The following is a 23,852-nucleotide window of genomic DNA, read 5'->3' on the forward strand; positions in this document are numbered from 1 at the left end:
AGTGGTAGACAGCTTCCTGGAGGCAGTTTAGCTTGATCTAGGACTTCAGAATGTATAGAAACTGGATGGATGGTAAAAAATCTGTAGGAGGAAGGCTCTGATGAGAATAAATGAAATAACTAAAATATGAGTTTAGGCCTCAGAGGTAAATACAAGGGATTAAGATTAGGAAAAATCCTAACAATACTTAAAAAATATACAGTTCATCTTTGCATATACCCAGTGTAAGTTTACAAAAATTTACAACATAGATTGTTGGGCAGGACACACATTGAACAGTCATCTATTTTTTAGGATGCATTCTCAGTCAAATAATAGTGCTTTTCATGAGTAGTGAGAGAATTATTTTTCAACAAAATTATTTTTCTAAATTGTACATGCTTGATTATGTTTAGTTTCTTAAGCATTAATTTATAGATACATGTGAAAATTATAAAATTAATTAAGTTCAATGTTTAGTATTTGATTAAGTCTCTTTATATAATGTCATACCCAATCATGTTTATGGCTCTAATATATTTAGCATGACATGGTAAACAAGATTAAAAGCACAAAAGCTACTTACTGAGCTCAATCAGAATTTTACCCACAATCTGCATTTATTACAGACCTTCATTTGCAACTTGGTATAAATTGAAATCTAAGAGTATATATTAAAGACAATCATGCCATATTAGTGGTTTCCTATATCTTGATCTGTGACAGCCATCTCCTGCATTCATAATTTCTGTGTGACATGTCAGGAGCTGAAAATTAATTTCAAACACTGGAGCAAAATTCAAGAATTTTACAGCTATGTATCAGAAAAAAAAATTCTTTCTTAATAATGAATAAACAACATTTGCACTTAAGAAATATAGTAATGGCAGGAAATGTTTTAGACTTTCCTTCTAATGTCCACAAACAGACAACATATTTATAGAACACAGTAAGAATAAGGAATCAATGTATATAAGCCTTTATTTAGGAAAAAAAAGTTAAAGAGTTTGACCAGAATGTTTACTTCAAACAAGTATTTTATACCATAAAGTGGATATGAAAGAAAGATGAACACACCTATGAATCAACAGCCACACATTAAGTTCTAGAAAACCTGTAATTTCATTATTCTGTATGTCTCGGAGGACTAACTGTTGCCTGGGAACTGAGAAGAGAAGAGGGATAAAGAGAGACAAAGTTAACTTCAGGTGATACTGATTCTTTATCTAGCCGGGTAGTTTATTAATGGTTATTGTAGAGATGGCTGTCTATATATAAACAAAATTATAGTCTTTCATTAATTTATTATGAATAAGCATGTGTTGACCTAACTAGTTAAATCTGTCAGAATATATAATCTGCTATGTTTACATAATGTGCATATAGAGTATCAGACTCATTGAACCTGTTCTTAAGAGGCAAGGGAGCCAAGCCAAAGGTTTGGATCAAGGGTCATAGCTCACATACAAATGCATGGGCACAAGTTCACACACACGCACACATGCACACACACGCACACACACACACAATGTTAGATCAGGCCTAGCTTAAGCAAAACATCAAATGAGCATGGCTGTATTAAAATAAAACTTTATTTATAAAAGTAAGTGGTACATTTGATTTTGCCTGCAGACCATAGTATGCTGACCCATATTTTAGGTCTATGGTTGCCAAGGAAACTGGCTATCGGCCAGGGGTTATCCAAGATGAACTCCTAATATGTGGGGAAACACAACCTTTTTGAGTGCATCAATAAACAATAATCTAGATTACAGGAAAATTAGAAATACAATAAAAAGCTTAAAAAATATGGTCATTGAAAAAGAACACAGAATAAATTGAAGTATACAAAGCTTTTCTGACATGAAAAAGAAATCAAGGTTTCCATCAGAAATAGGTCATGATTCTTCTAACATAATTAAGGTAATAAAACCTATGATTCTAATGAACTTGAAAAATTGCAGTAAAATCATACTTGCCCCCAAATTTCAAAATAAAAATGCATACAAATGAAAACACTTGGGGACTGATCCTACCCAGTGGTGTAGAAAAAGTCTGAACCCACCTCATCCCACATACACACCAATTCCACACTTATACACAGGGTAATTTATCCTAAGGAAGGAATGAGGCCTGAATGAACACCTACTGCACAATAAGGGAATTAAAAAAGACCACAGAAAAAATCCAGGTGAGATGGAAACATCGTAGCAGAGGAAGCCCCACCTCCAGCCCAGCTCTGTGTTAGGGAAGGATATCGCTGAGGGACTGGAGCACAGAATAGCCTTCTCTGGGGAATGGAATAAAAGCCACAGTTTGTGGGTCAAAGAACAACCATACCATCAATGTAAGAAACGGTTTTCAGAACTAAAGCACCCACCAAACACCGGGGGACCTGCTAGAACTTGCTCTGGGACTACAGGTGCTAGGGGACACCCTCATTTATGTTCCTCCACACATTGTTACTGCAGAAGGGGCAGGGTGAGTACCAGTGTTTACATTTCCTCCCCATATTGCTGGTGCAGACTGAAGCAGCACGAGTGATACTGTTAATGTCCTAAACCCATATTGACAGTGCAGGTGGGAGCAGGGTGAGTACCGTTGTTTACATTCCCCCTCATGTAGCTGGTGTAGACTGCAGCAGACTGAGTGATATTGTGTATGTTCCACACCCATACTGACAGTGCAGAAGGAGCAGGGTGAGAACATCATTTATGTTCCCCATGCATATTAATAAAAATATGTCATTGGCAAAAGCAAACACATAGCAAAGGCTGTAGATCAATCACTTAAAAGGTAGTGTGCAGATAAAAGACAATAGTAGTAAAATCAGTCACTTCTAAAAATTAGTCAATGGAATCATTAAATAAAAAGGAGCAAAAGAAGATGTCATATACATAAAATGTGGAGGAGGCAAAGTAAAAGGGGACTGATGTTAGAATGTGTCCCAATCTAAGTTACCATCAACTTAACAGACTATTATATACATAAGATGTCATAGATAAGCCCTGTGTCAAACCAGAAGCCTACAATAGATCAATAAAAAAAGAAAGAAAGTTATCACATACAAAGGAAAAGAGAATAAGAAGAATGGATTAGAGAAGATTGGCAAAACAATCATAAAACATTTAACAAAATAGTAAAAGTCTATCAAAAATCACTTTCAATGTAAATGGACTAAATGATCCAATCAAAAGACACAGGGTGATTGAATGGATAGAAGAACAGGACCCTCAACTTGCTGTCTACAAAAGACACACTTCATACCTAAAAACACACAGACTGACATTAAAGGGATGCAAAAAGATATTCTATGCAAATAGAAATTAAAATAAAGCTGAAGTAGTAGTACTTACATAGAACAAAACAGACTTTAAAACAGGACTATAAAGAGACAAAAAGGACATTATATAATGATTAAGGGCTCAATCTAGAAAGAAGACATAACAATTGTCAATATCTACACACCCAACAGAGGAGCACCTAAATATATGAGGCAAATATTAACATGTATAAAAAGAGAAATTGATAGTAATAATAACAGTAGGAGAGCTTTACACCCATTTACAGTAATGGCAAGATTATTTAGAAGAAAATCAGTAAGTAAAGGGTGGCTTAAAATGACACATTAGAACAAATGAGCTTAATAGATGTATACAAAACATTTATACATGTATAATTTATACATTTATACATGTACATTATACATGTAAAAAGGAGATGTATACATATCCTTTTGAAGTGCACATGGAACATTTTCCAGGATAGATCACGTTAAGCCACAAAAAAGTTTCAAAATTTAAGACTGAAACCATACCAAAGAACTTTTCTGACCACAATGGTATAAAACTGAAAATCAATTACAAAGAAAAAAACTGGAAAAATCACACACACATGGAAACTAAAAAACATGCTACTAAACAACCAATGGATCAATGAAGAAATCAAAAGAGGGAATAAAAAGAAATACTTGGAAAATAATGAACATAGAAAGACAACAATTCAAAATCTTTGGGATAAAGCAAAAACAGTTCTAAGAAAGAAGTTTATACCATTATAGGCCTATCTCAAGTGAACAATGTAACCCTACACCTAAAAGAGGTAGAAAAAAAGAACAAAATGCCCCAAGTTAAGAGGAAGAAGAAAATAATAAATATCAGATTGTAAATAAATGAAATAGAGACTAAAAAAAAAAATATATATATATATATATATATACAGCAGGTCAATGAAACTAAGGGTTATTTCTTTGAAAAGATAAACAAAATGATTAAACCTTTAGCGAGACTTATCAAGAAAAAAAGAAAGGGGACTCATAAATGACATCAGAAATGAAATAGAAGTTACAATTGACACCACGACAGCTGTAAGAGATTACTCTGAAAAATTATATGCCAACAAACTAGAAAACCTAGAAGAAATGGGTAAATACCCAGAAACATACAATCTTTCAGGACTGAACCAGGAAAAAATAGAATATCTGAATGGACTCATTACTAGTAATAAAAATGAATCAGTAATAAAAAAAATTTCCCAACCAACAAAAAGCCAGAACCAGACGGCTTCATAGGAGAACACAACCAAACATTCAAAGAAGAATTAATACCTATCATCAAACTATGCCAAACAATTGAAGAGCAAGGAAAGCTTCCAAATTCATTCTAAGAGGCCAGCATCACCTTCATACCAAAATCAAAGACGATACAGAGAAAAAGGAAAGTACATACTAATATCCCTGATGAACATACACGCAAAAGCCTCAACAAAATGTTGGCAAACCTTATTAAAAAATACATTGACAGGATCATCCAGCATGACCAAGGAGGATTTATTCCAGGCATGCAAATATGGTTCATATCCACAAATCAATTAATGTGATGCACTGCATTAAAAAAAAGGACAAAAGCCATATGATCATCTCAGTAAATGCTGAAAAAGCATTTGGCAAAATTCAGTTATCTATTCCTCATAAATACTCTCAACAAAGTGGATATAAAGGGAATATATCTTAACATAATAGAGGCCATATATGACAAATGCACAGCTAACATCGTATTCAATGGCAGAAAGCTAATAACTTTTCCTCTAAGATAGGGAATTAGACAAGGATGCCCACTTTCACTACTTGTATTCAATATATTACTGTAAGTCCTATCCATAGCAACCAGACAAGAAAAGGATATAAAAGGCATCCAAATTGCTGAGGAAGAATTAAAATCATCACTTTCTGCAGATGACATATATATACTATATATACAGATACTATATATACAGTAAACCCCCAAAACTACATCAAAAACAACTAGAATTAATAACTGAATTCAGTAAAGTCACAGCATACAGAATAAGTATACAAAATATGTTGTATTTCTATAAACAAGTAACAAACTAACAGAAAGAAAAGGTAAGAAAACAATCCAATTTATAATTGCATCAGAAAGTATAAAATACTTCAGAATATATATAACCAAGGAAGTAAAAGGCCTGTGCTCTGAAAACTACAAGGCAACTTAGGAAAGAAATTGAAAACAACACAAGTAAATGGAAAAATATCCCATGCTCATGGACAGGAAGAATTAATATTGTTAAAATGGCCATACTGTCCAGAGTGACCTACATATTCAATGCAATCCCTGTCAAAATACCAATGGCATTTTTTCACAGAATTAGAGCAAATGATCCTAAAATTTGTGTGGAACCACAAAAGGCCCTGAATAGCCACAGCAATCTTGGGAAAAAAAGAACAAACCTGGTAGTTTCACACTCTCTGACTTCGAACTATACTATGAAGCTACATTATTAGTATGATGTTAGCTAGGGTTTATTGCATTTGGTCTTTATTATGTTAATTTATGCTCCCTAAATACACATTTTATTTGAGAGTTTTTTTTTAAAAGGTCAGGGTTTAAAAGGAAGTTTTTAATCTTTCATTTATTTTGCTTCCCATGTTTTAATGCATAACACAGTGTAACACTAATACAGATGTAGAAGGAAGGACAAGGAAATGTAACAGGGAGAGAACACTGTGGTAGAGGTGACAGAAAGTTTTCACCCAGCCTGAGAACCTAAACTGAAATCCAGGTCTTCCAGCTGGAGAACGGGAATGCCATTTCATCTTTCATCATCCTGTTTTTGTCTCTGGCCGGCCAAGTAGCTGGGGAGTAAGGCGTTAGAAACTTGTCTTGCTGTGCTCTAAATGCCACCCCTTCTCTTTGCTTTGCTTTAAGGCAGTTTAGTTTGCATTTTGTTCTTTACCTTCTTGCAATCATAAAAAGACTATACAGATATTGCTATTACAGTTTCATAATCAAGTAGAGGAGGAAAATAGCAAAAATTCTCAAAGATGGATTACCTTAGAAAAGAGAGTGTGAGGAATATTTTAAACAGGGACGAGAAAATGGAGATTTAATTCTTGGCAACTACTTCCTGCCCAAGTAACCACTTGTACGTAAAAATGCTCAAGCCCATAATATAGATGCCACTGAGACGGTCGAATGAGGTATAGGTCTTCAACAACCATTTTCCTCCTATGAGTAGCATACGGTTCATTTGCATATGCAATGACCAACATCTGAACAGTAGCATATGCCTCTTAAACCTGAGGCGTATTAGAGGAGTTTGGTATCTGTTGCTCTTAATGAAGAGATGCCTCTCTCATTCAGATTATCAGGTAGACGTGAAAACAAATACTTTCATTGGCAGACTCCCCAGGAAAGATTCTAGCAAGATGAAAAAATCCAGGCCATCAAGTCATACTTCATCACTAATGTTATTTTTTCCTCATCTGAATGCATATGGGAAGAGCTAAGAGCTTTTCATCAGTATTTGGGTAGGCCTTTGCATTTAAAATGTTTCTCCATAATGCAAGTACCATTTAGAATGCACCTATTTTAATTATGTACATGTGTTATGCAAGACAAACAGGTAAAATAAAGTGCCTTTTTTCTCTAAAGGATAAAATCCTTTAGGCTTTTAAAAAGTGACTCAACTAACTGAAAGACTACTAAAATTACCCTACACAAACACACACACACACACACACACACACACACACACACACACACGCATGCATGCGCACACACGTACACACATGCAAACAAACAAAATCAGAAATTCTTGCTTTCCAAGGTGCTCACAGGGAATAATTAATCACTTTATATATTGTTATTTGAGGAGAGATTTTTTTCTATTATATCTTTCATACATGTTATCTGTCTACTTGCTCCCTGCCTACCCTCAACTGCCATGTGAAGATTATGAAACAAAATTATGGTTCATGGAAATCAGTCAATAATGTGCCAATTGTTTTTGTATTTACTGAATGTGTGGATTCACCCCCTCTATCTTGTGTGTACAGGCTCTCAATACAGTATCTATTTTCATGTGACTCTTTGTAGTTTGCAAATAAACAGGATGAGTTCACAATCTAACAAAGCAAAGAAAATCCACAGCAGGAAAGCAAGTCCAATCCTAGGAGAATTTGGGTAAAAACGAAAAGCTCTGTATTAAAATGATTGAGAAATATTTGAATTAAACATGTTAAATCGTGCTCTAATTTTTTAGGATGTTGGGAAATGGGAGAAGGAAAATCAAGACAGAAGGTGATGGGCTGTCACTGTTCCCTTCATACTTAAAACCTTCCTAAATTACTGAGAACGTGGTCCCAGACAATCAGGCTTAGGATGTTTTTGGGTTTTTTTCCTTTCTTTCTTTTTCTTCTTTCTGCTTTTTTTTTTCGTTTTTACCCTGTTTGTTGCTCAACCTGGCCGCAAACGAACGCCACCACCCGCGTGTGGGCAACAGCTCCACGGAGCTGGCGGTGGTTGCCTGCATTGAGCTCCCTGCCAGCGCCTTCTGGCTGGACACCGTGTGCCAAAGAGCGCCCAGGGAAGCAGACAGCAATAGTGGGGACCCCACCGATGTCATGGATGCACATGCATGTTCATCATCTGACCAGAAAGGGAGAGAGAGAGAGAGCAAGGGCCTGCGGATCCCGGCTGGGAAGCCGCCGCTATGGAGCCGGCAGCGCTCGGTGGGCGCACAGGTGTCTCAGGGCGGTGGCGCCGGGCGCGCTCGCGGCCGCCCCCCGGGTCAGCACCATCCCTGGCGCCCTGAATGCCGGGCTTGCAGCCGAGCCTGGGACACCCGCAGCCCGAGCCGAGGGAGGAAAAGGCGCGAAGGGGGCAGGCGGGCGGGCGGGGCGGGAGGCTCGCGTCCCTTCGTCCCGAGTTTCTCCTCCCGCGCTCTTGGGGTCGGACCCTGCGCGGGGCTCGTGCGCCGCCCCACAGGGCGGTCCCCGACCCGCTCCTCGCCCTCCCCGCCCGCTCCGTCCCTCCCTCCCCGCCGCGCGCCTCCCCTCCCCGCCCCCCCGCCCGGCGGCAGCGCGGCGGCCGCAGAGCCGGCGATGGCAGAGCGCGCGCGCCGCCCGGCAGCTGCGGACCCACCGCGCTCCCGGCCCGCCGCGCCCCGAGCCCCGCCGCCGCGGCCGCCGCCCGGCGCCCTCCGGCCCCGGCCCCGCGCCCGGGATCGCGCCGCCCCCGCCGCCGGCCCTGCCCGCCGCTTCTTGAGTTTTTATTATGAGCAGATATTGAATTTTGCCAAATGCTTTTTAAGCACATATTGAGATGATCATATGGTTATTATCCCTTTTTTCTATGAATGTGGTATATCACGTTGATTGACTTGTGGATACTCTACCAACCTTGCATCCCTGGAATAAATCGTACTTCATCATGATGGATGATCCTTATGATATATTTTTGAATTTAGTTTGCTAATACTTTGTTGAAGATTTTTGTATCTATGTCATCAGGAATGTTGGTCTTTAATTTTTTTATATTGCCTTTGGTTTGTCATTAGAGTGATGTTGGCCTCATAGAATGGATTTGGAAGTATCCCCTCCTCCTCTGGGAATTTACGTTGAAGGAAACAAAATCACTAATTCAAAAGTTATAAGTATTCCTATATTTATACTAGCATTATTAACAATAGCCAAGATATGGAAGCAACCTAAGTGTCCGTTTATAGATGAATGGATAAAGACATGGTACATGTATACAATGGAATATTATTCAGCCATAAGAAATAATGAAATCTTGCCTTTTGAAACATGGGTGGACTTAGCATTATCCTAAGTGAAATAAGTCAGACAGAGAAAGACAAATACCACATGATTTCACTTACATGTGGAATCTAAAAAAAAAAAAAAAAAAAGCAGAAATAAAATAGACTCATAGATGAAAAACAGATTGGTGGTTGCCATATATGGGATGGGATTTGAAGGGTTGGTGAAATAGTTGTTGGGGATAAAATTTAGTGAGAACGTTTGATATGTTAATCTGCGTCATGGGCACTTAAGTGTAAATACATGTCAAAATTCACTGGGTTGTACACTAAGATTTATGGATTTTATTATATGGAACTCAATAAAAATAATCTACCCCCCACAAAAACCTGAAAAACTTGACTCCTATTAGACTTTCCTCTTTCAATATAAATGTTGAAAGATACTGGTTTTGAGAAACTTAGTTTGAGAAAATTTGTTCAAAAACCAAGAATTCTATTCTCATTCTCATATAGTTTATATTAAAGGCCAATGGGAATCCATTATTAAATTTGTAGGGAATAAGAATCAATATGCATAGTCTTGTATGAATATGAATATATTTTATAATTATATCAGATATAAATGTAGACATAAGAATAAATACGTTTGCATACAAATATAATCAAGCTATAAGAAAGATGAAATAACACTGAAAAATCCTAGTAAAGACAAAGATTACATGAGAAATGAATATCAAGTATACAAAAATATAAATCTTTTGGAATAGTTGGTATTCGTCCCTGTGGCAGAAATTGAGGAAAACAGAGCAAAAATAATTCTTTTAACATTGTATCATTAAAAATTATTCTCTGCTACGGGGACGTAGGGCCGGGCGGTGCCAGGTGGCAGGGGCGGCTCCCAGCGCCGGGGTCTCACACGCCCGGCCGCCCGCCGGGCGCTCGCCGCGGGGCCGCGGCTTGCGGAGGCGGAGGGGGCTGTGCGGGCGGCGGCGACGGGCGCGGCGGGCAACGCGCAGCGGCGGCGGGAGCGGCCGGGCACGCACGGCGGCGGCGGCGGCGGGAGCGGGGGCCCCGTCCACGCGCGGCCGCGGCGGCGGGAGCGGCGGCGGCCGCGGATGGCCCAGAGCTGATCTATGCGGCACCTGGAGCGGCTGTGTCGGCGGCGGCGGCGGCGGCGGCGGGGCCCTGCCCGCGAGCGGCGCGGGAACAAGATGAAGTACCAGAAGTACCTGACGGTGCTGCAGCTGGCCATCGGCGTCACCCCCTCCAACCGCGGCAGCCTCCTGCCGCTCAAGAGGAAGCTGTGGGTAACGCCATCCTCTGAAAATCCTAATGGTGCTACTTATAGTGTCAGCCAAGGAAAACCTTCTTTAAAAAGAATAAAAGGGAGACTAAACTGAAAATCCCGTCTGGGACTCTGAGCTAAGATGCCAGGCAGAGGTTACCAGAGGTCGCCTGGAAGAAGAGCTCTCCAAGTGCTACGGACACTTGGCCAGCCCCACTAAAATTTCATCATTTTCAAGCAAAACTTTGAACTTTTGTCAGAAAACTGTAAGCTTGAGTTTATATATCTTAGAGGAGGGGGCTGAGAAAAAGAAAAACAGGTCTATCATTTTTTATGCATGGAACACACCGGCATGTGATTTCAGTAATTGCTACTTGTTTCCTGGGCGTGTGGCGAAAGACTAAGTGAAGAACATGGGGCTCTTCCACCTCTAGAAAGGATCAGCTTTATCCTTTTGGGCTTTTATGGAAAAATTTAAAAAGCACTCATTCTCATCAGTTAGTATTTTTTTCAAAAACTTATGAAGTGTTGGGCATTTTAACAGATTCTTAAAAAAGAACAAAACAGTGTATTCATTTTGATTAAAGTCAATGAAAAGGGAGAAGCAAATAAGTAGAAAAGCAGACTTTATTTTTAGGAGATTAGGTTGGATACTAGGAAGAATTCAGGGTAGAATTAAGGAAAAAAATAGAATTTGATTTTCTTTTTCTTTAGCTTTTAAGATTAATCCATCGGTTTAAAGTACACAGACATTCTATGTTGAATATCTCAAGAAAAGTTGGGGGCAGCTGGACTGAATAAACTAAACTCTCAATGGTTTTCAGGATTTTTTTTTTAAGTGAGTAGCAAATTCAGAGATCTGAGTAGTAGTGATGGTAATGATAACTAATTTATTATTAGCAATGGCTCAGTATCTGTAAGAAACAAAATATTTTAGGGGAACATGTAATTTAATTATTAACAAAAACTGATTATCCTCATAAATAAGAAAACTGAGAACACAGAGATTTAAAAGTGATATTGAGGGGGTTGCTCCATTAACTCCAAATCAGTAGGTGATAAAATTATATAAGTATTTCACTGTTATTCTCCCTTTTTTTCCCCTTCCATTATCAGTACCACCCGTCAGCTTCTGTTCTTTCTTGTTTACTAAATACATATTCATCTTATGTTTTCCAAGTCCACTTCGGCTTCCTGAATAGGTACCTCAATGACACAATAGGCCAGCAAACATGGCTTCTTTCTGCTGAAACTGTAATAAGCTATTGTGATATTTAAAGGTATAAATTAATGTTGAATTTAATAGGTAAATTAAAAATAATCAATGAAAAAATGGCAGACTCTAATCACTCAATTTTATATTACTTCTCATGATAAACCTTATTGTTTCAGAATTCCTATATTTAGTAGGATCTATATATAATCTATAAAACACAGGGCACCTATGGTTTTACTATATTACACGTAGGACTATATTGTATATCATCACTAGTCATACTAGGCAATGAACTCTTAGGAAGGATTTTAAAGAGAGAAATTCACACATCAGAAGAGTATGTAACCTTTAATACACCTTTCAACTCCAAGTTACTTTGATTAGAAAATTCACCATTTAGAAGTCTTATTTCCATTATTTCATTTTCTTTTTCTTTTTTTTTTTTTAACTAAGAAACTGGTCTCCATAGTTATGTCTTATAAAACATGACATACATTGTTTTGAAGTTCAAGAAAATCTTTTTAATATGTTACATCAAAATATCAAGAGTCATGGTTTTTATTATTTTCTTCTAGGATTTACAGCTTTTTATTTATCATTTAAGTGCATTCAACTGGAAAAAAAACATTTTCCTGCTTAATACAGGAACCATCAAAAATAAAGATGGACTGATGTTTTTAGTACCTGCTAACATTGGGTCTAGATGTATCTGCTTTGAAAGATGCTCTATTTGTCAAAGGCTTATTTAATATGGAAAATCCTCTATGGTCAGTATTAGTCAAGTTCAGTCTTTCTTGTTTTGTGTTTCATGTGAGGGAGGGAGAAAAGAGAATCATCAATAATCCAAGCACACACTTCTATTTGAATGATAGATTTAATAACTTCTTACATAAAACATAATTTTTGTAGACATTCATACATGAATTTGGATTAAGTATATTTTTTGTGCTTAAGATATCAAGAGTATATGTGTGTATGTGTGCATGTTTTGGTGGGGGAGGAACCTTAAAATTTCTCTCACTTTATTTAAACAGCCTGTGAAATTCCATGCTTTTTATTAAGTTACTCTAGTTGATGAGATCATTTTCTACGACCCTTCCAAGTCTGGGTTTACATTGCCCTAGGCTTTTCCTTGAAATCCTCTGAATCTATGTGCTTTCCTTCACTCAACACATAAAATGAAATTACTGTTTTTTTTCTACTTGTCTATTTGCTAATTCATTCAATTGATTATTTATTTATATCCTGACAGTTAGATATGTACTTGGTAAAAAACACGTAAACTGGTATCAAGGAATGCGCTAGTGTCCCTCCTGCCCCCAAGCCCCATTTCACTGAAGCCACAGAGAAAAATATTTTTATGTACATTGATGCACAAATATTTACATTTGCATACACATGTTTTCAAGATGAATTCAATAACTTGAATCGTTACATCAAAAGTTTGCATGTTTTAGATATTGCCAAATTTTTCTCCAAAGGCTTTTGATCATGTTTTTATTATCACATAGGGAATACCCGTATTTTTTATCAACAGCGTCTCATTAGACATTGTAATCTTTGTCAATCAGACAAGTAAAATTTACTAGTTACTGCAATTTTAGTTTGCATTTTGAAGTTATGGTTAAGATCAGGCTTATGTTTATAGGTTCATAAGTCATTCCTATTTCTTTGCTCATGAATCACTTGGTCATCTTTCCTCATTGTTCAAATTGTGTGATGCTTTTTCTTACTATTTAAAAATATCTATAAAATAAGGTAACCAGCCATTTATCTGTTATATTATCATTTATGGTTTGACTTTATGTATGTATTTCAATATATCCATGTAGCAACATTTGGTTTCTATGTATGTAGCCAAATTATTCTTTCTTCTTAAGTTTCTGTGTTTTGGTCTTTAAAAGGGCTTTTGGATTATAATTAGCAACTTTTGAATTATAGTATGTTTAATGTAGCTCTCATACATATCAAAAGTTTCCTTCTGATATCCTTTTTCACCAAACATAGTTTAAATGATGGAAATTATTTTTACCCTATACCATGTATTTTTTTGTTTGTTTTGGGCAATGGGTTTGACTTTGACTTGCTAGTGCTTCTGTGGCCTAATATATGGTAATTTTATAATATTCCAAAGCCACTTGTAAAGAAGTGTTCTTATTTGATTTCAGGATAACTATCCTATCTCTAGTAAGTATGTTTACTATGTTTGAGATTATGTCTAATTTTCCTTCAATTTGATTTAGTTGTTTGAATTATCAAATTTTCAATCTAAGTTATTTGTTTTCCAAATTTCTGTCTCCTTTTCTGCATGTGCAGAGACATGGGGGACTCACGATCAAGCTCTGCAGGTAACAGGTATGTGTGTGTGTGTTTGTGATGATTTAGGATTAACTTCTCTTCAGCTCATTCTCTGCAGTGACTAAATGCAAATCTGATTGCCGTGGACTGTTTCTCCATTCCTTTGCTATCCGTTCCGTTTCCTGAAAAAATGTCATGCCAGCAATTCATCCTTCAGCTGCACAGTGTTGACAGTTCTTTGTCATTCAAAGGGACTGGGGTGCTCCTGAAAAGCACCCACACAAGTGCCCACAATCATTTTCTACTTCAAGCAGTGGAGTGCAGGGTGGTATTTATTGTCTTCAGAAACTCTAGTTTTGAAAAAGTCTCCAATAAAATTATATCCCCTCTTAGAAGCCTCCCTTGATGTGGTCCCAGTTTCACTGTCTAAGGCAGCTTTGCTTCACAGTTTGTGGTTTAGTCAGTGAGCAGTTTTCCAGTTACTCTGCAGATGAGGTTGTCTTTGCTTCATTCTTTTGTTGTTTCTTTTTATCAGAGAAGAGGAAAAACAGTGGTCTTGTCTTTGCTTCTGTTTCTAACTGGAAGAATCACATGCTCTCATTCTTCCTCTGAACTTGAGGTTTTCTGTACCTGCATGTAATACATTATACTCATAGCCTATTTTCATTCACTTACATGTGCATGTTTTCATTTTTCCTGGTTCAGGGATTCTAGAAGAATAGGAATAAGTGTTCACATTCTATATTTATGCCAAGAAAACAAACCCTATTCAAAAACCCAACTTTGATTGCTTGGTGCAAGTTGTCCCTTTAGAAAGAAGAATATTAGTCAAAATATAAGCCTTTTGGGTTCTTGACATCTCAAATCAGAGATGAATGTACAGAAGCTGAGAAAAGAGGATGATCTGCTTTAATGCAAAGGACTGAGACCTCAAGGACTAAACATGTCTAAGTGTTTACCAGCAAAGAGAAGAGTGGTCATTGTTGTCTCCCATGACAATGTGTTCTAAGAAAAGGAGGGAAATCAGTGTTCTACGATTTATAAGTGTCTTTGTAAGAGACACACAGAGGAAAGACTTACAGGGACAAGAGGAGATGGCCACATGAGGATGGAAACAGCGACCGGAGTTAAGCAGCCATAAGCTAAGGAACACCCAGCTCCACCAGGAGCTGAAACAGGCAAGGAAGGGTTCCCCTTAGAGCATTTAGGAGGTGGGAGCACAGTCCTACTGACACTTTGATTCCAGACCTCTGACCTCCAGAACTGTGAGAAAATAAATTCCTTTGTTAGACATGCAGTTTGTTACAGCAGACACATTAAATGAATACAGATGGTTAAACTTCTGTCTGTACACATACACAATGGAATATTATTCAGCCATAAGAAGAAAACAAATCCTACCATTTGCAACAACATGGATGGAGCTAGAGGGTATTATGCTCAGTGAAATAAGTCAGGCAGAGAAAGACAAGTACTAAATGATTTCACTCATCTGTGGAGTGTAAGAACAAAGCAAAAATTGAAGGAACAAAACAGCAGCAGACTCACAGAACCCAAGAATGGACTAACAGTTACCAAAGGGTAAGAGACTGGGGAGGATGGGTGGGAAGGGAGGGAGAAGGGGGGGAAGAAGAAAGGGGGCATTGATTAGCATGTATAATGAGGGGGGTGCACGGGGAGGGCTGTGCAACACAGAGAAGACAAGTAGTGATTTTACAGCATCTTACTACGTTGATGGACAGTGACTAATGGGGTATGTGGGGGGTCTTGGTGGAGGGGGGAGTCTAGTAAACATAATGTTCCTCATGTAATTGTAGATTAATGATACCAAAAAAAAAAGTAAGACGTAGAGAGCTCGTGTGTGTGATCAAAGGGGAAAAACGTATGCATAGGAAAGGGAGCTGGAAAAATCAACCCCAAACTCCTCACGGTGGGACGAGATAGGGACAGTGAACAGACCTCTGTAGTGTTACATGACTTTTTTGCTTGTATAATAATGAATACAGACCTGCTCTCAAATTGGGAACCCCAAAAGCCATGACTTGAGGAATCTTCTTTCAGCCTCAGCATCCGATGCCCTCCATTCCACTTGCAGAGCCCTTAAAGCAACTCAGAAACCACTGAATACCCCCTCTGCACCTTGCTGCTCAGACATTGGCCCCTTGCCAGGGGCAGCAGGCAGCCTCACCTGGGAGCTTCTCAGAAATCCCATATGTTCTCTGAGCAGGGAGCTGGTTCCCAGTTTATCACAGCCTATGTGATGCTGGGGACCCTGATGTGCATGGCCCCAGGGACACTCAGACAGGGCTCTATGTCTCAGGAAGCAGGTATCCCTCCAGGGCCTGGACTGAGCCCCTGTACAGGGCAGCAAGAGCCATGTTCTAACCTGTCACTCTGACAGAGAGACAGCAACCCAGAAGTCATGTATGTTTGAGTTGGTCTGCATAGAGTTACTTTGGCGAGCCAAATTTTAAAAACCCAGAGGAATTTTTTTTTTAAAGATTCTGGGGTCCCAGGTTTTTCTTGAAAAAAACTGGCATGTCCATCCTATAACAAGAATTGAGCAGCAACTGACCCCTTCTGACACAGGATGTGAATCCAGAATATATACAGAAATCCTACAACTCATTAAGAACATAAACAACCCAGTTGAAAAACCAGCAAAAGTAGGCCTAGCTATAAATGGCCCACAAACCAATGAGATGTTCAACACTTTCAGTCATCAGGGAAATTACAATTAAGACCTTAATGAGACAGTGCTACTTACCCATTAGAATGTGTGAACCTCAAAAAAATGACAGTATCAAGTGGTGGTGAGAATGTGGAGCAACTGGAACTCTTACATGTTGCTGGGGGTAATGTAAAACGTTACAGCCACTCTGAAAAATGGTTTGGCAGCTTCTAATAAAGTTAAACATATCCTTATCTGACCCGGCCATTCCACTCTTGGGTATTTACCCAAGAGAAATGATAGCATATGCCTACACAAAGATCAGGACACAGATGTTCACAGCAGCTTTGTTTGTAATGGCCAAACAGTGGGAACAACTCAAATGTCCACCAACAGGTGAATGGATAAACAAATTGTGATATATCTGCATGAGGGAAACCTGCTCAGCAACAAACAGAAATAAACCACTAATACATGCAATGTAAATGACTCTCAAAATCATTATCCTGAGTGGTAGAAGCCAGATACAAATGTACATGCTGCGTGATTCTCTTTATAAGAAACTCTAGAAAAGACAAATCGAACTTATAGTTAAAGAAGGCAGATTTTATTGCCTGCGGCCAGGAGGTAGAGAGGACTGACTGCAAAAGGCATGAGGGATTGTTTTGGGCATGGAAATGTTCTGTGTCTTGATTGTGGTGGTGGTTACATTATGGTACTGTTCACCCAAATATATCCAATAGTAGTCTTAAAATAGATATATTGCATCATACATAAATTATATCTCAATAAAGTTTGTTAAAAAAAAACTGCACTGGACTCCGAATCTAGCCTGCCTGGTTCAAATAATGTTTCTGCCGCTTACTGGCTGTGACTTGGGGCAAGTGTCTTCACTTCCCTGTCCCAGGGCCTTTGCACTTGCTGTTCTCTCTGCCAGGAACACTCTCCCTGCAGACAGAAACAGGGCTTGCCCCATCACCTTCCTCACATCTTTGCTCAAACGTCACCCTTACAGCAAGGGCTGGTTAAAATTCACACCCTACCACCAAACCCCTCCACCCACTTCCCCTCTCTCCTTTCTCCCCAGCACTCAGCACCTTCTGATGAGTCCTATCACAGGTCTCCCCAGCCAGCAGCCAGCTCCCCAGGCAGAGATCATTGTCCTGTTCCTGGCATATCCCTTCCTGTGACACAAAGCCTGACACACACCAGGTGCTTAGTAAAGAACTGCTGAATAAATGAACAAAGGGATACATGTTACTCCCATTTTGGGATGTGAGTTACAGAGACTCTCAGTATGTGTCTGATAAAGAAAGGAAGGAGAAAGGCCAAGGGAAGACAGAAAGAAACGGACTTCAAGACTATCCTGTGAAGGAACTGAGGCTCAGAGAGGTGAAGGCTCTGGCCCCGGGTCACATGGCAAGTAAGGAGCAGAGCTGGGGCTCCCTCCGGGTGGGACACTGTCACGGTCTGCACATCTGCTGCCCTGGGGGACAGCGGGAACTGAGGGCCACCAGGAGACCCAGACTTCACCTCCTCAATCCCCAGGGCCCAGAGGGGCTGGAGGCCTCTCATGGGAAGACTGAGAACCACGGCATGAGAAACCAGGGCCAGAGAAAACAGTCAGGGAGGGAGAGTATCTGGGGGACAAACAAGACAATCAGGAACAGTGGTGCCATCCTTCATCTGGAAACATAATCAGAATTTAATACCCCATGAAAAGAGGCTCAACATCTTTAGCCATCAGGGAAATGCACGTCTAAACCAATGAGACACTACTTCACACCCACTAGGATGGTTATGATAAAAAGGATGGAGAACTGGGGTCCTCTAACACTGCTGATGGGAATGTAAAATGGCGCAGCCACCGAAGAACAATCTGGAGGTTCCTCAGTAAGTTAACAGAGTTCCCACATGCCCCAGCAATCCCACTCCAGGAATATACATGAGGGAAATGAAAATACACACCCACACAAGCACTTATCCATGAATGTGCATGGCAGCATTGTTCATAACAGCCCCAAAGTGGAAATGACACACATGCTCATTAACTGACAAATGGAGAAACAAAAGGCGGGAGAGCCAGACAATGGAATATTATTCAGCTATACAAAGGCATGAATGCACCAACAGGCTGCAACATGGATGAACCTTGAAAACACTGTGCAAAGTAAAAGACACTAGACACACACCACATGGTATAGGATTCCATTTATAAGAAATGTCCAGAACAGAGGCAAATTCACAGAAATAAAAAGGTGATCAGTGGCTGCCAAGGGCTTATGGAGAAGAAAGACTTGGGAAATTGAGGAGGCTGCTAATGGGAATAGGATTTCTTTCTGGGGTGATGAAAATACACTGGAACCTGACTGTGGTGATGGTTACGCAAGCCATGACTATACTAAAGCCCACTGAACTGTATGCTTTAAAAGGATGAATTTGATGGTATACAAATTATATCCCAATGAAAAGAATGTAAGCAAAAAAGCACACCCCTTGATGATACCAAATGACTTAATTTTCTCATATTTGATAATGTCATTGTGGTTATGGAAGAAGATGCTTATTTTTATTCTTTAAATACATACTTCAGTATGCAGAGTTAAAATGATAGGAGATCTGGGATTTGCTATAAAATATTTAAACAACAACAACAACAAGAAAGAGACCAAGAAAGCAACTGTGGCCAAACTGCGATATGCATGGGACCCAGAGGTAAGTAACAGGAGTCCCCGATGCCACCACCCTCTCTACTCCTGTGTACATTTGGAAATTTCTGTAATTTTTTTTCAATGCACACACCAGTTAAAATCTGGGATTTTAACTTACAGCTCTACTCATATTTATGCAAATCAACAATTATACACAGTTACTTGCAGCCTTGTCTGTAAGAGCCTGGAGCTAACCTAGGTGTCCAGCAAAGGGGTACTGACTCACTACGTTAAGGTTCTCTAATGCAATACTAGGCAGCCGAGAAAGACACTGAAACTTGCTAAGTTAGAACCTCCAGGAGATATTATTAAAAGGAAAAGGCAAAGGGCAGAATGGGGTTAGAATATGCTGTCATTAGTGCCTTAAAAAAGCATGTGTGTGTGTATGTGTAATGCTGACAAATGCATAGAACATCTCTTAGGAAAGAGGCCCAAAACTATAACTGTTTTACCTCTGGGAAGAGGACGGCTGGGAGTCCGGGGAGAGAGGAAGACTTTTCACTAGAAACCTTTGGTACCATCTGAGTTTTGCACTTGAGCTTGTGTTCCCTAGTCCAGAAAATAAATGAATATGTAAGTTTTTAAAAGCCTAAAAGACAAGTGTTTCCTAAGTGTGACCCTGTCCACACACATTTCCCCGGGGGCAGATTAGAAGGATCAGGTTGTCCCTGCTGCTCTCTCCACTGGGGTGAGATGCAGGCCGAAGCCTCCCTGTGGGGACAGGAACATTCCATGGGCCTGCCCAGGGCTCCCTGGAAATGACTCCCAGACTCACACTCCCTTAGCTGAGGCTGGGGGAGAGGGAGATACCACACAGACAGAACTCGGGGAGGGAGGGAGGGAGAGAAGGGACAGAGGAGGGGGCCCACGTGCCTGAGAGAACAAAGCAACAACAGGCCTGGGCAGAAGCCTAAGCCACCAAGTAGCTTTATTCAGAACTGACAAAAAGTGGGAACAACCCAAGTGACCACCAATGGGTGAATGAATAAACAAAATGTGGTATATCCATACGATGGAATGTTATTTGGCCATAAAAAGGAAGCGCTGATGCACGCTACAACACAGACGAGCCTTGAAAACAACAGGTGAAGTGAAAGAAGGCAGACGCAAAAGGCCACATGGTGTGGGACTCCGTTTACATGAAAAGTCCAAGACGGGAAAATCCACAGACATGGGAAGCGGTGGTTAGTGGTTGCCAAGGGCTGGGGGAAAATAGGTACAGCGTTTCCCCTTGGGGTGATGAAAATGTTCTAGAACTAGATTGTAGTGACAGTTGCACAACTTGGGGGCTGTATGAAAAACCACTGAACAGTACACTTTAAAGGGGAGAAATGGATGGCACATAAATATCTCAATTTTTGAAAAGACAGAAAAAAAAAGGAATGACGCATGGACAGAGGCTACAACAGGGATGAACCTTGAAAACATACTGAGTGAAAGAAGCCAGTCGCAAAAGGCCCCCCAGTGTGTGATTCCACTTCCATGAAATGTTCCACAACAGGCAAACCCAGGAGAGAGAAAGCAGATAGGTGGTTGTCAGGGGCTGGCGGTGGGGTCAGGGGAGCGACTGCTCATGGGGATGGGTTTCTATTTTGGGTGATGAAGATGTTTTGGAACTAGATGTGGTGAATATACTAAAAACCATTGACTTGCACACTTTAAATGGGTGAACTTTATGATGTGTGAATTATAGTTCAGTGAAGCTGTTTAGAATTTTAAGCAAGTTAAAGACGAGGAAAGAAACTGGTCACGTGGCCCACGACCCCGAATCCCAACCAGCATCTCCCCACTGCGCGGCTGCCACTCCCAAATACAGAGGCCTGACCCAGAGGGGCAGAGCCAGCAGCTCTGCTGCCAGGCCCAGCTCCACTTCCCAGTCCCCTCCATGATCTGGTGGGTCCCCCATGTCACCCCGGGCTGCCTCCCTCTGTGCCCACTGCTGACCCGGGGGGCACAAAGCTTTGGCCTCACATGCTGCATACCATTTGCCCCATGTCCAAAGCCGAAAGTGGCTAAGATACAGAATCACAGAGTAATGTGAAATGTGTGGGGCCTGGAGAATTTCCTAAGCGCGTAAAGTGCTGATTTCGGAAGCATAAATACCTTTGTACTTTAAGATGAAACAGAAATGTTTTTACTGCATTAAAAAAAAAAGATAACCACACATGAAAAACCAGACTTGAGGGACACAAGGGACAGGACCGGATCCTGCCCTCCCGAAACACCGACTATGTAACGGTGCCTCATGAGGTGAAGTTATCAAAAGGTGAGATTTAGGATTGGTTTTAAGCAGGGCACAGGGAACAACCTGCATTGTTCCTAAGCTTTTCTTTTATGAGATAATAATCTATAGACATATGTCCTTGTTTCAAGCAACCAAGCTATTCATTCCATAGAATTCCTGGGAATGGCTTTCCTGGCTCCAGTCCTCTCGCTCCCATCCCTCACCTGCTCCTCCAATACCACACTCATCTGCCCGTGTTCTGAGGTCAGGGAAAACAAAACAAAATACTTTGATTCATTGACTTAGCAAATATTTCGTGTGCACCAACTATGAGCAGGCCCTGGGACACCCCTCATGGAGCTGAGTTCTCCATGGTAGCAGGTGCACACCATGAATTAGTAAACAGAATAATCTACAATGTAATGGTAACTAGTGGTAAGTGGCTAGATCATAATGCAGGATAAGGGAGCAATGGGGAAAGGGAGGTTTCAATTTCAAATTAGGGTGGTGATTAGAGGCAACACTGAAGCAGAGACTGAATGGAGAGGAGAGAGCCATGTAAATATGTGGGGGGAAAAGCCTCCCAAGCAGGGTGCACAGTGAGTGCAAAGGCCCTGAGGCCGGGATGTGCCTGGCCAGCTTCAAGAACAACTAGGCCCTTGTTGTGGGGTGAGTGGAAGGCACTGGAAATGATGTCAGGAAGGTAGGGGGGTGGAGGGACTGGGAGGCATGTGGATTACGGTCTAAGTGCTCTAACCTTCAGTATTGCCTCATCACCTCCAACATGCTTCCAAAGTGGGGTTAGGATGCGTGGGAAATTGGGAGTGGTACTGTCAGGAGTCCAGAAGTCACCCATACAGTTAAAATTCTCTCCATTTCCATTTTCATTTTCAGTGTTTTTCAGATTGTAGGTTGCAATATTTGAGCACTAATGAATTCAGTGTACTAGGGTTTCAGCCCTATGTACTCAACAAATGACAGAAAAAGAATAGCATAACAAAAACATATCACTGAATGACTCAAAGTCAATCAGTCTAAGTGTTCCACAGGCCTTTTGTTTCAGGTTATGTGTGTGTGTGTCTGTCCATCTAGATCAGGGTATAAAACATATTTCCTATTGGTCCTTTTTGACTGCAAGTCAGAAAGTCAGGAAAACAACTAATCCAGATGCCCCTGCACCTAGACCTGAGTCCTTCCCTCCTACTCCACTGGCTATGCGGCCTCTACAAATACATGCCCACAGTGGCAAAGACTGTTGTGAGTTCCCCCCAAATCATTTCCTTTTCCTCCTAGGCACACTGCTGGACTGCATTTCCCAGCGTCCCTGGTAGCTGCAGCCACGTGACTGGCCAATAGCATGTAGGACAGTGACGCATGTGTTTTCCAGGCCTGGCTCCTAAGGCATTCCTTCACTCCTCTCATCCATGGTGGGCTCCACAGACTGAAGAGGAGAGCAGGGCCAAAAGAGGGAGGGTCTGGTTCCTCAGTGAGGTCACAGGAGGCCGCCTAACCAGAAACACCCCCATGCATCTGAATTGTACAAGAAAAAAAATGCTTATCATGTTAAGCCACTGAGAATAAAGGGCTTATTTGTTACAGTGGCTACTGTGACCCATGCTAACTCACCCGCCCACCAGCCTGCTGAATGAAGACCCCTTTGGAGAAGTTCCAGAAGAGGAGAGAACAGGGGAAACTGAGTCTCTGTGTGCCTCAGAGCACAACAGGCAAACCCAACTCAGGAGAGCCTAGAAATATCAGGCCATGTCTAAGGCCTGAGATTTAGTGTCCACAAAACGTTCTAAGCCATCTCACATTCCTATTCTGAAAAGAAACCTGATCCATGTTCAAGGCTCAACCTGCATCTCAGTACCACAAACGGTAAGAGCTCCCATTTGTAAATCACCATTACCCGAAACAAGGTACTGGGCTTTCGCAACAACCCCGCATGGCTGGCACCTTTCTCCCTACCTCACAATGAGGAAAGCTGAAGCCCACAGCAGCTCACCTGACAACAGGAACTGCTGTTCGCCACAGGCCAGCCTCCCTCCAGTTAGGCACTTAATTTACACGTGGGCTGCAGAGGTGAGCGTCTAGAACCTCGGTGAAGGCAAGGAGGTTGCCTACCTCTTCTACCACAGTGCCTGGCACACAGCAGGTGTGCAGGACACAGTTGTTGAATTAGTAAACAAACAGCTGTTATTTTCCCTTTCTACAGATGAGGCAATGAGACTCAGAGAGGGCGAGCCACTGACTTAAGGGCACCCTGCAAATGAATGAGGGAATCTGGTTTCAGGTCAAGAGTGAACCCACGAGCACTCACTCTGCCTGCTCGAACAGCTGGCTTGCCTAGTGCCCCTCACACCCACCCAGGGCTCAGTCAGAGCCCACTAAAAGCCGTGGGC

This window comes from Manis pentadactyla, chromosome 15 (assembly GCF_030020395.1).
Source record: "Manis pentadactyla isolate mManPen7 chromosome 15, mManPen7.hap1, whole genome shotgun sequence".
NCBI classification, from domain to species: Eukaryota; Metazoa; Chordata; class Mammalia; order Pholidota; family Manidae; genus Manis; species Manis pentadactyla.